The sequence below is a fragment of the Onychomys torridus genome, chromosome 16, assembly GCF_903995425.1.
Source record: "Onychomys torridus chromosome 16, mOncTor1.1, whole genome shotgun sequence".
Lineage (NCBI taxonomy): Eukaryota > Metazoa > Chordata > Mammalia > Rodentia > Cricetidae > Onychomys > Onychomys torridus.
Window position 1 is genome coordinate 65,391,564 of NC_050458.1, and position 6,999 is coordinate 65,398,562.

The window sequence follows — 6,999 nt, forward strand, 5'->3', positions numbered from 1 at the left end:
ACCCCACACTACATAGGAGTTAAATTAAACCAGACACTTACCCCTTCAAGAAATTCAGCAGGCTGTGATTGGTGTCAGCCAAGGGTAACCTTGCAAGATCTCCAAGGAAAAGGCATTTGCACAGTCTCCTCTAAATATGACTTAGCCAACCACCCTTTCACCAAGAGTTGTAGTATCAGCTAGCGACTCCCCCAGCATGAAGGATTGGATATTCTACCATGCTCCTGAGACCACCTGGCTGGCCAGCAGCACCAATGGACTCAGTAAATGTGCCTCCTCAGATCAATGTGAGGGCCACGGCCACCCTCTATATTGTTCCCCAGACGTGTTTATAGTGGAGAAGAAGGCAGGTCACACCTCAGCCTAGACTCAGGACTAGTCAGGACCATAAGATGTCCCCATCTTGATCCCACTCTCAGTAGGGGCAAGAATAGCTCGGTCAGCCACAGTTCACATCTCTGCTGTCCTCATAGGAGATAAAAACTTCAAATAACTCAGTGCCCAAGTAGATCTGGACACTGGTCACTGGAGAATTCCATCTCCAGATTAGAAAACCAGGTAGATGTCTCAGCTGAGGTGAGCTTTCTTAGAAAACCAAAGGAACTTAGGTCTCTTCTTCATGAAACAGGGAAACAGACTGGCATGGCTCCGGGGAAACCCGCTGTTTCTATGCCAACCAGTCTGGTGTCATTAAAGAGAGCCTTGCCATGGTCAGAAACAACATGAAGGAGAGAGAAAAGAGAGCCATGACTCTGCCAACAGTTCTGTAGTGGGTAGCCATCCCAGCCTTGGCCTGGAAGTGCCAACCCCCATTGAGGCTTCGGTAATGGTCACGCCCACAAGGCGGGGCGGAGGGAGGAAGCTGAAGACCCAGGATCGAGAGGAGAGGTCTCTCTTGGCTCTGGGACCCTGGACACTGGAGGTAGACCGAACAGAGTTCTCCAGAAAACACCGCCGGACTGCGCCATACCTTTGCCAGACCCTACAACCAACCCCTTCATTTGTAAGTTACCCCACAAAATAAACCTCCCTTTTAACTACGTGGAGTGGCCTTAATAATTTCACCAATACAGTCCCTATTTTCCTGGTTGCCTTGGCTGACCACCTGGTCTTTGCCAACACCAGCCTCTTAACCCTCCTCCTCTTGGCCTTAACTGTGGCCCTTGTACCCTTAACTGCATGGCTAGCTATGTTAAAAAAAAAACTTAATTGGATAAAACTCTTAATCCTAAAGGACAAGATAGTCATCTTCTCCAGAAGGAGTCCACAGCAGACTCATGCACACAGAACCAGTGGGGAGTGTGACAAGGACCGTGGTCTGTCTTTGGTGACTATTTTGGTACCTCGGATGAACTTTGTCTTGCTGAGTAAAGTGCCAGCAACTGCAAGGGGGAACTTAAGAAAACTGGTCCTGGGATCACAGCTATGGGCTGTCTGGAATGGTCAGCCCGACCCTGTCTTTTTTGTGCTAATTGCATATTTTGGCCTGTGTAAGTATCTGCTTAGCTTACAATTTCAGAAAGGGAACCTTGGGGATTTTTCAGACAGGATGCCAGGTTCTTGCTTAAGTATGGACCCCAAGAAAAGGTGTGGCTCCTGAGTACCCGAATGTAGTCACCAGCCAGCTGGAATAAAGACTTTCAGTTGGCTCATAGACTGTGTCTGAGTGGTCTTCTTTAGTGGGGGCTCTGCAACAGCACAGTGCAGGCCCTGACTGTTCTAGCAGGCCTTTGCCTACAGTGATGTCCCTACTGCAACTCCATAAGCAATACTAGTATCAACAGTCTCGTGAGTTCTGAGCCCTCCCTAAGTATTGACCTAATGGCTTTAAAATATTATCTCCTCCTCACCACCCTCCATAAAAAGGTTAGCGTTAAATTCATTTCATAGGCAAGGCAACTCAGGCTTAGGAAATTAAATGATGAGGTCTGGTGTATTAGTCAGGGGTTCTAAAGGAACAGATGACTTGATAAATATGTTCACTAGAAAGAAATGTATTAGACTGACTTACATGATAAAGTTTGAGAAGTCCAGCAAAGGCTTTCTCCCGCCAAAGAGGCAGAGAACCCAGTCGTTGCTCAGTCCATAGGCTGGAGCCTCAGTGGTCCTCATCTGGCACTGGATGCCTGAAGGATTCCTGGGGAACTGCTGATTGCCAGGCTACATGGGAAGCCTAAAAATGCTGGTTCCAATGTCAGCAAAATCATCAGCAGCAACAGCAGTAGATGAACTCATCCCAGGCGAGATCGAAGGCTTTCTCTCTCCTTGAAAATGGCTCTCCTGCCTGGCAGTGGTGGTGCATGCCTTTAATCCCGGCACTCGGGAAGCAGAGCCAGACAGATCTCTGTGAGTTCGAGGACAGCCTGGTCTACAAAGCAAGCTCCAAGACAGGCTCCAAAGCTACATGGAGAAACCCTGTCTCGAAAAACCTAAACAAACAAACAAATAAGTGTCCCAGCCAGTAAGATTGAGCTTGCCAACCTGATTTCTATCCGGGAACTCAGAGTGTAAGGAGAGAACCAATTCCCACAAGCCAGCCTCCACATATACACTATAGCATGCACATATGCACATACACACTTACACATGAAAATACATCTTTTAACTTTTATTTTTTAAAAAGATTTATAGACATGAACTAATGGGAGCCCATGGACTCTGGACCGACAGCTAGGGAGCCTGCATGGGGCCGACCTAGGCCCTCTGCACATGGATGACAGTTGTATAGCTTGGTCTGTTTGTGGGGCCCTAGCAGTGGGATCAGGACCTGTCCCTGGCTCATGAGCTGGCTCTTTGGAACCTATTCTCCATGCAGGGATGCCTCTCCCAGCCTTGATGCTGGGGGAAGAGCTTGGTCCTGCCTCAAAGTGATATGCCATGATCTGTTGACTCCCATGGGAGGCCTGCCCCTTTCTGCACAGAGGAGGAGCAGATGGGGTGGGGGTAAAAAGGAGGTGGGGGAGGGAACGAGAAGAGAGGAGGGAGGGGAAACTGTGGTTGGTATGTAAAATAAGTGGAAAAATTTAATTTAAAAAAAGATTTGTAGATTTTATATGCCTGAGTATTTTGCCTGCATGTATGTCTGTGTACCATGTGCATGGTTGGTGCCCACAGAGGTCAGAAGAGGGTGTCAGATCCCCTGGAACTGTAGTTACAGACAGTTGTGAGTCACCAGGGGATGCTGGGAACCCAATTCAGGTCTTCTGCAAGAGCAGCCAGTGCTCTTAACCACTGAGTCCCCAGACTGGGTTCTCAGCACTCACATAATGGAACTGTCTATAACTCTAAGTCCAGGAGATCTGATGCCCTCTTCTGATCTCTGAGGACACCAGGCACACATTTGGTAATATAGGCATGCAGGCAAAACACTCAGTCACATCATGACAGGCACAGTGGCACACACTTTTAACCCCAGTACTCAAGAGACAGAGGCAGGCAGATCTCTGTGAGTTTGAGGCCAGCCTGGTCTATAGTGAGTTCCAAGTCATCGAGGGGCCAGGGCTACATAGTAAAACTCTGTCTAAAAAAAAAATGTGGGAGAGGGAAAGAAGAAAGAAAGAAGAAAGAAAAAGAAAGAATTATGCTCATGAAGAATTAATTAAAGGGGGGCTGAAGAGATGGCCCAGTGGTGAACACTTGCTGCTCTTTCTGAGGACCTGAGTTCAGTCTCCAGCATCCGTGTTAGGCGGCTCATAACCACCAGTAACTCTGGGTCTTGACATTTTCTCTTCTCACTTATGTGCAAGAACACACACACACACACACACACACACTCTCTCTCTCTTAAAAACAATAAACTAGAAGAGAGAGAAATGTCTCGGTGGCTGATATCAGGTATTATTACTCTTGCAGAGGACCTAAGTTTGGCCCCCACACCCATGTCAGATAGCTCATGACCAGCCCTCTTCTGGCCTTCCAGGAACATCTGAACTCACAAACACATATGAACCCATACTCAGATACACTTTTACGGGGTTGGGGATTTAGCTCAGTGGTAGAGTGCTTGCCTAGCCAGCGCAAGGCCCTGGGTTCGATCCTCAGCTCCACATACAAAAAAAAAAAAAAAAGATACAAATATACATATAATTAAAAATAAAATCCAAGAATGGTGGTGTACACCTTTTATTATTTATTTACTTACTACTTTTTGTTTTGACTTTTCAAGGCAGGGTTTCTCCTTGTAACCTCCTTAGCTGTCCTGGAACTCACTTTGTAGACAAGGCTGGCCTTGAACTCACAGAGATCTGCCTGTCTTTGCCTCCCAAATCCTAGTACTTGGGAGGCAGGAGCAGATGTATCTCTGAGTTTGAGACTCACCTGGTCTACATAGTGAGCTCTAGGTCAGCCAGAATTTCACAGTGAAATCCTATCCCAAAAAAATAAAAAAATAAAAGAAAAGAAAATCTTTTTAAAATATATAAATCTTTTTTAAAAAGACTTATTGGATGCAGCTATTTTCTCATCCATAGAAGGCAATGGATTTCCCAAACCAGAAATACTGCTAGCATTTTAGAAGAGAGAGCTCTGCCATATTCAGGGACATCATGGGACTTTATCCTCAGCAGAATATTTAGAGAAAGATAGACATGTATTTCTTGGAAATGTCTGAGCCTAAGTTTAAATTTTGAAGCACAATTAAGATTTCACAAGGGTATTCCTATTCATAATCCTAAAACAAACTGGGATGGTAAAAAAAATTCCTAAGCACTGGCCCATCCCAATAGAACACAGCCTGCCTTGAGACCCAGTCCAGGTCCACCTCAGCCTTACAGACTCTCCTCCCCCTCCCTCCCCACTGCAGCTAGAGTGAAGTTGGAGCTCCAGGGTTGGAGACCAGGGTCTCAGGGGCCCAACACCCTAGAAATTCAGCAATAGGTACTATCAGGCCAAATTTCCAAACCCATTAATTCAACCTATAAAAGCATAGTTCCTGTTCAACATAATGACTACAATAGCAAAAGGTCCAAATCCACTTTTATGGACTGTGGTGAAGGTAGAATAATTGCAGGTCTCATAGGTGCGTGCCTATCTCAAACCTCTTTCCCAAAGGAAAAGTACTGTGAAGGTTTTGTCTCCCTAGCTCAGGTCCTGAAAGGGGACACTTCTTACATGAAAGGTGTCATCCTCTATCCAGAACGAGGTGTTGGTTAAACACAAAAAGAGCTCTAGAGATTGCACACCCAGGTTCAAGTCCCAATTCTGCCGCTGGGAAACAAAGTGACTCTGAGTGCCTTCACTCTCCCTGAACCTTGATTCCAGCTGTGAAGGGACTGTGATGACAGTTCTGAACTTCGTGACATTATCCTGAGGATCAGCTGAGACAATGCACGTTGCAAATTTAGAAGAAGGCGTAGCACGTAGTGATGGGTGAAGCTCAGCTAGTCTAATCAACAGAAAGAACACCGTGTAGCTAGCTAGCTGTCTTATCAACACCCTGAGACAAATCAGTCATCTCAGAGACGTAAGAACTCTTGAGGCCTTGTGGATCAGAACCTTTCTATCCTCCAGGCATCCCTTCTCAGTCAGTTATTCTGGTCCATCAACGTTTCTGGGTTCTTAGGTCAACCCCTGGCATTTTCCTCCAGGTACGGAAAGATCTAACCCCCGGAGACTCTTTCAGGACGACACAGCCTTCACTCTCCCCAGCCTTGCAGAAGCAGCCTTTCAGGCCTCTCAGCACCTTGTGGCTGAAGAACTAACTAGACGTTTCTACTGTCCTACAGTTCCAGACAATCTTGGCTTTCTCTCTTCTCCCCAAACCAGCCACTTCTCCCGTGCATTAAAAAAAAAAAAGAAAATTCCCCAGAGCAATGACCTTCTCAAGTGTGGGAATAAAAATGCAGTCTTGTACATATCTACCCCCTTTCCTCTCAAGTCTAAAATCTTCCTGGGCCAACTGCCAGAAACCACTCTCAACTGGTCTGAGCCAGTGCTCCCAGCTCCCAGGAGCCTCCTGATGCCGTCTGTCTCTGTTCAGACTCTGTTTACTCTCAAGTTTCACAGTCCAAAGCTTCAGGGCTAAGTCGAATCCTTGTGCCTGCATTCCCAAAGCCAGGGTCTCAGGCTTCATCGTTTCCTTGAAGGCAAAGGGAGGAAGCACGTTTACTTTTCCATCTGGCAATTATCAAGATTATCAAACACCTACCTTGTACTTGACCACTTTACTGATCCCACAACTTGTGTGGGTAGTTAATACTAAGTATCACGGTTTGAGATCAATGCTAGCATAATGCTGGTGCCCCATTGTTTCAGGGTACTGCAAAATTCCTCTCAGCCCAAGCCTTGGGTTAGAATCTTTGACATCCATTAACCCCTTGAGCTTAGGCAGGGAGTTGGAAAATGATCTAGAACCCAGTGTAAAGGGGCTATCTCATTCTTGCCGGTGTAGAGTACACAGTTCAGACTCATCCACACCAGCAGGTGAAGTGAGGACACAGCGAGGAAGATGGTATAAATACTGTTCCTAGGAGATGGACAGGTCAAGAGACGCCCTCTCGGCAGCTGGGCTCTCATAGCGTTAAGCTCAGAGGCAGGTCTGTCCTGAACATTTGCAGACTTCGGAAAAGAGTACAAAATAAGACCCATGTTTTAATAAAGAGCTATATAAATCAAGCTATTATTACTGTTATGATTAAGTCATGAGGGTAGAGAGCCCTTTAAAAAGATGCCTGAGGGAGCATGTTCCCCTCTACCACATGACATTCCATGTAAAAACATCCATCTATGAGGAAGAGTCCTTCACCGGATCGACTCCAGGCCTGCTGGCTCCTTCCAGGTAGACCCCCTTATTAAAAATTTCTCGGGTTTGGGGATTTAGCTCAGTGGTAGAGCGCTTGCCTAGCAAGCGCAAGGCCCTGGGTTCGATCCTCAGCTCAAAAACAAAACAAAACAAAAAAGAAAAATTTTTCTCAAGACGGGGGATTTCTAGGCTGTACCAACCCCCACCCCCGTCTGTGCCAGTGCCTGTCACTGGGAACAAGAGAGGCTCAAAAGCAGCCT